The sequence below is a fragment of the Arvicanthis niloticus genome, chromosome 3, assembly GCF_011762505.2.
Source record: "Arvicanthis niloticus isolate mArvNil1 chromosome 3, mArvNil1.pat.X, whole genome shotgun sequence".
Taxonomy (NCBI): Eukaryota; Metazoa; Chordata; class Mammalia; order Rodentia; family Muridae; genus Arvicanthis; species Arvicanthis niloticus.
The window spans coordinates 121,608,182-121,616,488 of NC_047660.1; positions in this window are offsets into that span (position 1 = coordinate 121,608,182).

Below are 8,307 nucleotides of genomic sequence, written 5' to 3' on the forward strand. Positions count from 1 at the left end.
AGCAACAATGAGCTGACTAAAACGATCAGGTTTAACCAGGATAAATAAAATTGCAATCGGGCTCAAAAATCTAATTTTATGTAAGCAAGAGAAGAGAAATCTAGCTTAGTAGCCTTTGACACTTAGTCAATAGAAGATTCAATATTTTCTAGATCTCTCTTCTAACAAATAAAGCTAAGGATGAGCCAAAGATGAAACCCAATGGGAAAGTGGAGGTAAAAGGTGGTAGTTGGGGCAGAGTTTAAAGTGCTATCAAGAAGAGCCATTAAATGCAAAACCCACAAATGGCAACTCGGTGGTTGGCTGCCTCGTAACTGGGTTCTAGCAGGATAATCAGGAGACAAGAATTCAAGTTCTATAAATGAATGGCAGGTAATGAAAGATACAAATCAACACAATGCAGTGCCTCCCTACACCTGTCCTGTACCTGGATTACTAAGAAGTAAGATAGACCCAACCCAGTTAATTTGCAGACTTCTCTGGGAGAGATACAGAATGGAGGAAGGATAGCAATTCATCTGGTTGCTTTCCCGTTGGGCAGGATCCAAACAGCATTGCCAACACTATCTGGGTGCACTTTTCAGTTTACCGTGGCCTCTCAAGAGACTGGCTGGCCACTCATGAGACCAACACTGATGAGACTTCACCCTATTTTGCCCAGCAAGAACAACAGCAGCCGGCAGTCCAGAGATGCTGAAAGGACACATGGCTTTTTACCTGGTTTCCCACCTGCAGAAAATGGGTAGTGGTGCAACCAGAGCCACAGAAGGTTAGAAACAAAAAATCAACAAGATACCTTTAAAAAAAGAAAAACACTACTGTCATTTTACACTATATATACCCATCATGGCTTTTCTGTCACAGGCAGAGAATATGAAAGACCCAGAGTTATTTAGTCATTAACAATGCAGTATTTATGGCCTGCGTTCTTTCCAAAAGTCAATAAAAATGTTTTAAGGCTTCAAAAGATTTACTATTTACAAAATATAAAACTGATAAACTGAAATTAATAAATGTTTAATTAAACATCTACAAAATGTAACAAGATGTCAGCTACATTATTTGTTGTGTTCAGCGTTCATAAAATTTCATTACATCTGAAAATAATTTGTATGTTAGATATTCACATTTTATAGGAATTCCTGACTATGCACGATGCATGTGCCAAGGCAATCATTGCCAATCATAAATTAAATGAGTAACTCATAATTTTTTTTCAAAAGTAAATGACTTTTAAAATCCTTTCAAAAACTTTATGACAGAAAACAACCCATATGAGTTAACAACAGTTTCACTATGTGTTACATAACACAGTGGAATTTTGAAAGGAATGGTGGCCATTAAGACCTGCTGCTGCCCTGTGGGGGCTAGTCCTCTCCGCTATGAACAAAGCAGATGCTGGGCACTGTCTTCATATCCAGGAACCGCCTCTCAAAAGGATCACACTGAGACTCTGAATTTTACTTCCTGTCTGCTATTCAGACCAAATTAGGTGACGTCAGCTTTCTGTGCCACAGTTCTTTACAGCTAACACAGGACGGACAACGTCTATCTTATTGGTTCCGGATAATTTAGAATACTATCGGTTCTAACCTAGGGCCTAACACATATCAGAACCTCCATAGTTACCAGTAGTAGTAGTGATACATTGCAGAGTCTGGAGAAAGAGAACCAAGCTGTGAAGCCTTCTATATTTTATGTCAAGTGGGAAGAGGTGAGGGATTTTAGATTGGAAAAGAGACATGGACACTAATGTCCTGAAGACCCTTTCTATGAAGATGTATATGCATTCAACATTAAATATAACTCAGCATAAAATGTGAATTGAATGTATGAATGAGTAAGTCCACCAGCTAAAGATGGCTAGATGTTAATATAGAATAGATTATAAGGTCTGAATTTGTGCTTTCGGCTCTAGAGGAGAAAACCAGAACCAGTGGTCCAGAGCTGTAACAGAAGCAGATGTCTCCTATTTTAAGGGGTAACTCTATTGAATTAGAACGAGCAAAAATTGGAATACCCTTCTCACTGAGGGGTGTGTTGCATACAGATGGAGATGGGGAAGAGACACTGGAAGGCTGAGCATGGAGAATACGCAGAGCCATACCCGAGACTCCAGCAGCTTCTACCTTCCTGTTATCACTTCAGCTTGGATCACACACACACACCTGAGTGTCAGTACATTCTTAGTTGTCAACCCCAACGCCTACCGAATGTCCCCAGTGGGAGAAAACTGCTAGTCTACTATGGACATTTCCATTCAGATAGATGTGGGATGCTGGGCACAAACTGTCTTGTTGGGTGTGCTAGAGCCCATTCCCAGTTATCATGTTGCTGTCTGTTCTTCTGTTCTATCATGAATATATCAAAGAACAAGGAGGAGGAGAAAGAGGAGGGGAAGGAGGAGGAGGAAGCATTTAGTAAACTGTTAACTAAAAGTTTAAAAAAAGAAGACGAAAGAGTAGAAAGGGAAAGGAGAGCTTTGTCTTAGCTGCATTATAGCCATGAATTCTTTAAGGAGAATTCAATATAAGTGCTCGTTGAATGAAGCAGTAAGGTATTAAAATATTTTGAACAGTGGGTAATTTGTTCCACTCACGAAAAAGGCAACACAGTGGAAAACCTGGCATACACCTTTAATCCCAACACCTCTGTGAGGTCAAGGCCAGCCTGGTTTACACAGCAAGTTATGGACAAGCTAGGGCTGTATAGACAGGCCCAGGTTTGGGGTTGTCATCATCATCATTATTGTTGTTATTATCATTGTTGTTGTTGTTTTGTTTATTTTTTTTTATAGCACAATCTTTTCTGATGTTTCTCTGCTGTTGGGGGATGCAGAGCTGCTGAGAAGCATGCTGGCTGCCCGTCATTTAGAAGGCTAAAGTTACTACCTGGGTTCTGGCTTCTCTTCATGGCTGTGACTGCTCGGTGCCTCTTTTTGGCTGCTTTACGCCTGATGTTGTCAACTTCTCAGCTAGTTCTGTGAAGGTTTGTCCCCACGAGCAGGTTGCTGATGCCCAGTGACACACAATTGTTGATAAAAAGGGTGATCCAGATAAGGGTGTACGATGCTTCAGCTCTTGTATCCTCAAGGTTCTTCTCCCTTCTGTGGCCACACTTCCTTTCCCCCCATCAATGTGTCTCAGTTTTTGACTAGCAATATGGCCTCTGAGGGCAGGACTGCTGTGACCTCTCATTCCTGTCTTTTTTACGTGTTGCTAAGGAGAACTACAGTAGCTTAGTCACTACACCTCGTTTTCACAGGACAAGAGTCTCGTTTTCTAGCTGAGCAACGCACAGCACATAGAGGCATCTCGGGGCACTTTTATTTCCTCCAGGTCAGTAAAAGCCAGACTCTCCTGCTTTTAGAAAACTGTGTTTTCTGGTTATTTGGAAAGTTCCAAAGCCTAGATGCAGGTCTTAAAACAGTTCTATCTTAATGTCTGACCTTGGACAAAGAGATAAGTCTACCTCTCTCTGTCGTTGGTTCTAATCTGGAAGGCAAGAGTAGAATAACCTCTGTTGAAGTGAGGCAAACAGGTATGCAAGTGTGCTGCAACAAATCCGTTCCCATCCTTCAAACCCACTCAAACTTTTCACAGAACACCTGAACACCCTGAGGTTATTCCACTGAGAAATGCCCCTGAAGCTGTTTTTCCAGCAAAGAAAGGGTTTGTGCTGTGTCATCCCTCTGTTACCTGGTGTCCTCGGGGACAGGGCTGCCTGAGTTCAGGATATGGTCCAAGGCTAGGAAACAGCCTCTTTTCCCATTGTGCAAAGCTAATTGGCCCTTGTGGAAATTGGACCTATGCCCTTAGACTAATTAACACTACTGCCGATTAGCTCCAGCTGAACTAACTTCTGAAAACACACACTCATTTTATTTAGTAGATAGCAATTTGCATTTTTAAAAGATAGCCTGCCCATAGCTTCTGGCCACTAAATGTGCCTCAAATTCCATACACGTCCAAGTCAGCATGGACTTGGCACACATTCTGGCTCCTGGGGTATTAGGAGGGGCAGTTGGAATAAGAAACTATCGGTTACGCCCTCTCTGACACTAACTAAATGAACTTCCTGGAATAAGTGATTAGCCTCGCAGGACCTGGTTCCTCTTCTGTAAAGTCATAGAGTCACCTAAAGGATCTCTAACCCTCATTCTTGGTGTAAAAAGCTGTGATCCTTATAACCACATGCTCTGAGAACATGGGGCTTCGCTGACAAATGGCAGTACTCGATGCCAGTAGAAGAGACTCAGTTAATAAGTGCCTCTTCATCATAAGCTGCACATATATCTCCTACCGAAAGTTAACAAGAATTAGAAACATCACCAGCAAAACAATCGATGCCCACCCCTTTAACCCATGACCTCCCCGCTCTGTCATTTAGTTGCCTGTGTCCAGATGTCCTTTCATAACTCAGGAGACCTTAATGAACCCTGAGCAAAACTAGCTGAAGAGAGGCTGACGTCAGGACTCAACTCAATGGTCTTTGTGGGATGGGGGTGGGTAAATTCCTATTTCAGGCCAAGTCCTGGCAGAGCAAAAGCAGCCAAGACAGATGGAGAAGAAATAGATGCCTCATGCCCCATCCTCAGCAGGGTCAAGCTTGGTGGCCCACTCTCCAGTGAGATGCACTGAAAGGAATCTGCCAAGGAGATTTCCTAAGGTGCCCTTCTCAGGAGGCATCATCACCATATGCCATCTCTACAACACACAGGCACATTTGCCCTCTAGGTTGTTAGATCAAATGGGACTGGTAATGCATTATGCATGAAACAGTTATTTAACCAATACGAATCAGTTTAGTTACATTTCTTGGTCTATTTGTAGACAGGAGATAGGGAACCTTGTAGCCGAGTATTATGCGTCCCCTGAAGTTGTTCTCTAGCAGTTCAGATGGCTGTGTGCACACCACGAACACAGCAAAAATCTGCCGTGGCTTTCTTTCCTGCAGGAGCCTAAAACAGCGAACAGGAGAAGCATGTGCTGAGGAGCCTTTCCTGCCTTCCTCCGGCTGGACACTATCTGGGCTTTTTCACTGTCCCCTGCATTCTTACCCTTGACCCCCGGTGCTATCCAGCTCCCTTGTGTCAGGTCCCACTGAAGGCCGCCACTTCCTCTCCTGACAGGCAACAGGAAGGGGAGAAAGCTGCAAGCCAACCTTTGCTCTGAGAGCACCGGAGAGTTATTAACAAAGGGGGCACATGACAGGGTGTGCTCAGGAAATATTGATAAAGTGAGAGAGAATGAGGAGAGAGAGGGAGATGCCTCGTGAGGCCCACCTTCCCCTCAACACACACACACAACCCCTCCTCTGTCTCCACCATATGTCCTTTGAGGTGTCAAGGGGTCTCCTGCAACGGCAGGTCCAAATACACATCTGCACGCTTCAGTTTTCTTCCAAGTTGAGAACTGAGACAACATCATGAGTTCTTTACTGAGATAATGGTAAACTATTAAAACTTTCCTTGTGATGCTAAATGGTGACTTAATCAACATAAAGGGCTTAGAAAACAGGTTGGCATAAGGTAAATGCCTTGTTAGTATATTAGCATTAAATTACATTTTACATATTATATATATATATATATATGTATTGTAAGATGGTCTACAGTACAGTAACAGATTACTTCTCTAAAACTAACAGTTAAGAAGACACCCATAAGACTGGCAATGGAAGTGTGTTCTTCTGGCCCCTTTCTCCTTAAATTTGCTCTTCTCTGCTGCCAAACAGAGCTGTAGCTTCAGATGGACATTAGGCTGTTCAAGTTTTGCTGCTTGCACTGGCTTTTATTTTGAAATCTACTGTGATCACAGCTACAGAGGAAGAAAAACCTGACCTAGTCTCCAATCAGACACTTACCAACTTGTCAACCTTGAATGAGTCCCTCTGTATTTCTGAATGATGGCTTCCTCTCATTTATAAAATCGTGTGATCATATTTATCCTGACTGCCTCCTGCTTTGCCAAGAAAAAAAAAAATCCACTGAGACCCTATAATATGAAAAGACTCTGAGAAGAGAAAATTGCTATAGAAACAAAAGCAGAGCCTAGATCTTTGAATTAATTTCATACACTGGCTAGCCTATCATTTGTGCCATGGCAAGCCACTCTCCTTCCTGATAGTGAAGACTTGAGAGCTGACTCGGGAATCAGCCCACTGGATCCCACCATAACCTTCACTGTCTTTCCATCTCAAAAATCCCAAGCTGGTCGTGAGAAGGCTTAGCATTCAATACCCTTCCATAGCACCATTTGCTAACTCTGATGTCAGCCTTTTCGGCTTCGCTCAGTTTTATCTCGAGCATCGTGCTGCAAGCTCTTTGTGTTTCAGCGCAGGTTTTTATTCCTTGCCTTTAATGTAAAATGACAGGCAAGTCTTCAGAAGGTTCGGTGTTAAGATTATGTCTTTTCCATTCCTACAGTCTCTGTTGTTTAGCTCACCTTGTCAGACTGTCAGATAAAGGCCCGTGGAGCGTTCTACGGGAATTATTAATGAAGATTCGACTGGTTTTTCTTCTAGAAATGGATCACTTCACCTTTCATCTCGCTGGCATTTTACATTAACAAACTAAAAATAGCCATGAGTATTCGAGGGAAGGAAATATCAATATTTGGCAGGGTGTTCTTTGCTTTCCAGTTGTTATATTTGGTTCTTTGCCTAGTTGGGACAAAGATAAATGAAGCCGTTTTAATAGCATAATCCCCAAATCAGTCCTCATGGAGATTTTGTTTAGTACAAGGACTGAAGCTAACTTTCCCATGCCTTCCTTTCTGCACAGGTCTATCTCTGCCTGTCCTGGAAAAACAGCCATTTTCATGTGAAATCTGACAGAGGAATAGTCTACCCTGAACGGCACCAGTCCAGTTGCTGCTTTTCTGCAAACATTGACAGCTGAATCTCTGCAGGTCGCCGGCTCATGATTCACGTTGTTCCTGTTTATGGGCATGGACTGTCTGTGGCGTGATGCAGTTCCCTGCTCTGCAGAGCCCATTGTGGCCCACCTTCATCAGAGCTTTCTTTCACAGGGAGAGAGCCATGTGTGTCAGAACGTCATGTGGATGAAGTTTGACATCTTTATTCATCTTCTATTTATGGGATGAGCGTACAGTTAAAAGGTGGCTTGAGACCATCAAACCCACGTCTGGCTGTGACCTAAGCGGAATTTAACTTAGGTCTCCTGAGGTGAAGAGAGAAAGGAAGGAAAGAAATGAAATGCCTGTTTCAATTTAATACTTTAGGTCTCCCTCCCTCTCGCTCTCCCTCTCCCTTTCTCTTTCTCAATCAAAAGGCTGAGACCTTCTTTGGCCCCCTGAAGTTTTAGGGTTTCAGATGCTTAGAGACACAATCTGTGCAATTTTGTGGCATCTGTTTTTTCCAGAGAGTGTATTACCACTATAAAGTAGACTAAACTGTGGGGTCCTCCCTGCCGGGGGCCACTTCAAAAGCAATGTTTGAAGTCCCCCCCCCACCCCACCATGCTGGCTGTGTGTGAGAGCGCCCAACCGTAGTGTTAGTTTATTAATTACTTTAAAGAACAAAAAGAAATGCTAATTTTCATCTAAATCTCTCAGCCTGTCTTCCTCTGAGCTAATAGCCTTCAAATCTGCTTTGTTTTTGCTTCTGTCATACACGAGTAACTTTAGTTCCAAATATTGCTACAATGTAGCTATTTGACACCTCTTAACTTAGGGTTATTAGCGATCTTTCCAAAGAGAATATCACTGTTTTGTCCTAAATGAAACTAATGATTCAGGCAAACCAACCTTCCCAAATTTCTACTCTGAAACAGGTGGAGATAGCCAGAATGCTCTTATCTATTAATTTCTTCCAGAAAGAAAAAAAAAATCTTCCAAGAAAGTGCTAGCAGTTTCTGGAATCCCCTGAATTCTGAAGAAAAAAAATTGTCCCTCTGCTTCCTAGAGGAGCAAACGGTCCACCAACTTTCAATCACTGTTGCTTGTCTCACCCAACCACAGCTCGCTTATTGCTAAATGTTTTCTCAAACCTCAAACCAGTCAACAGGATTCTCTGTGGTGTAAAGCCAAACAAAAACACCCCAAAGTTCAGAGCCAGTCACCAGACAAAAATTTGCTATGAACAAGCAGAAATGAGTAGTTAATGGATCCCATATGTGGTCGCTAATGCAAGTTTATGAGAACTTCCAAGAGATTTCTGAAGAGGGTCTTGTAGCCCAGAGGAAGATCAAACACCCATTTCCCTGTCACACAGGACAGCTGATACTCAGCCCACAGTTCTCCAAGTTTGCACTGGGAAAATGCTGACTGCAATGCTTGCATTATC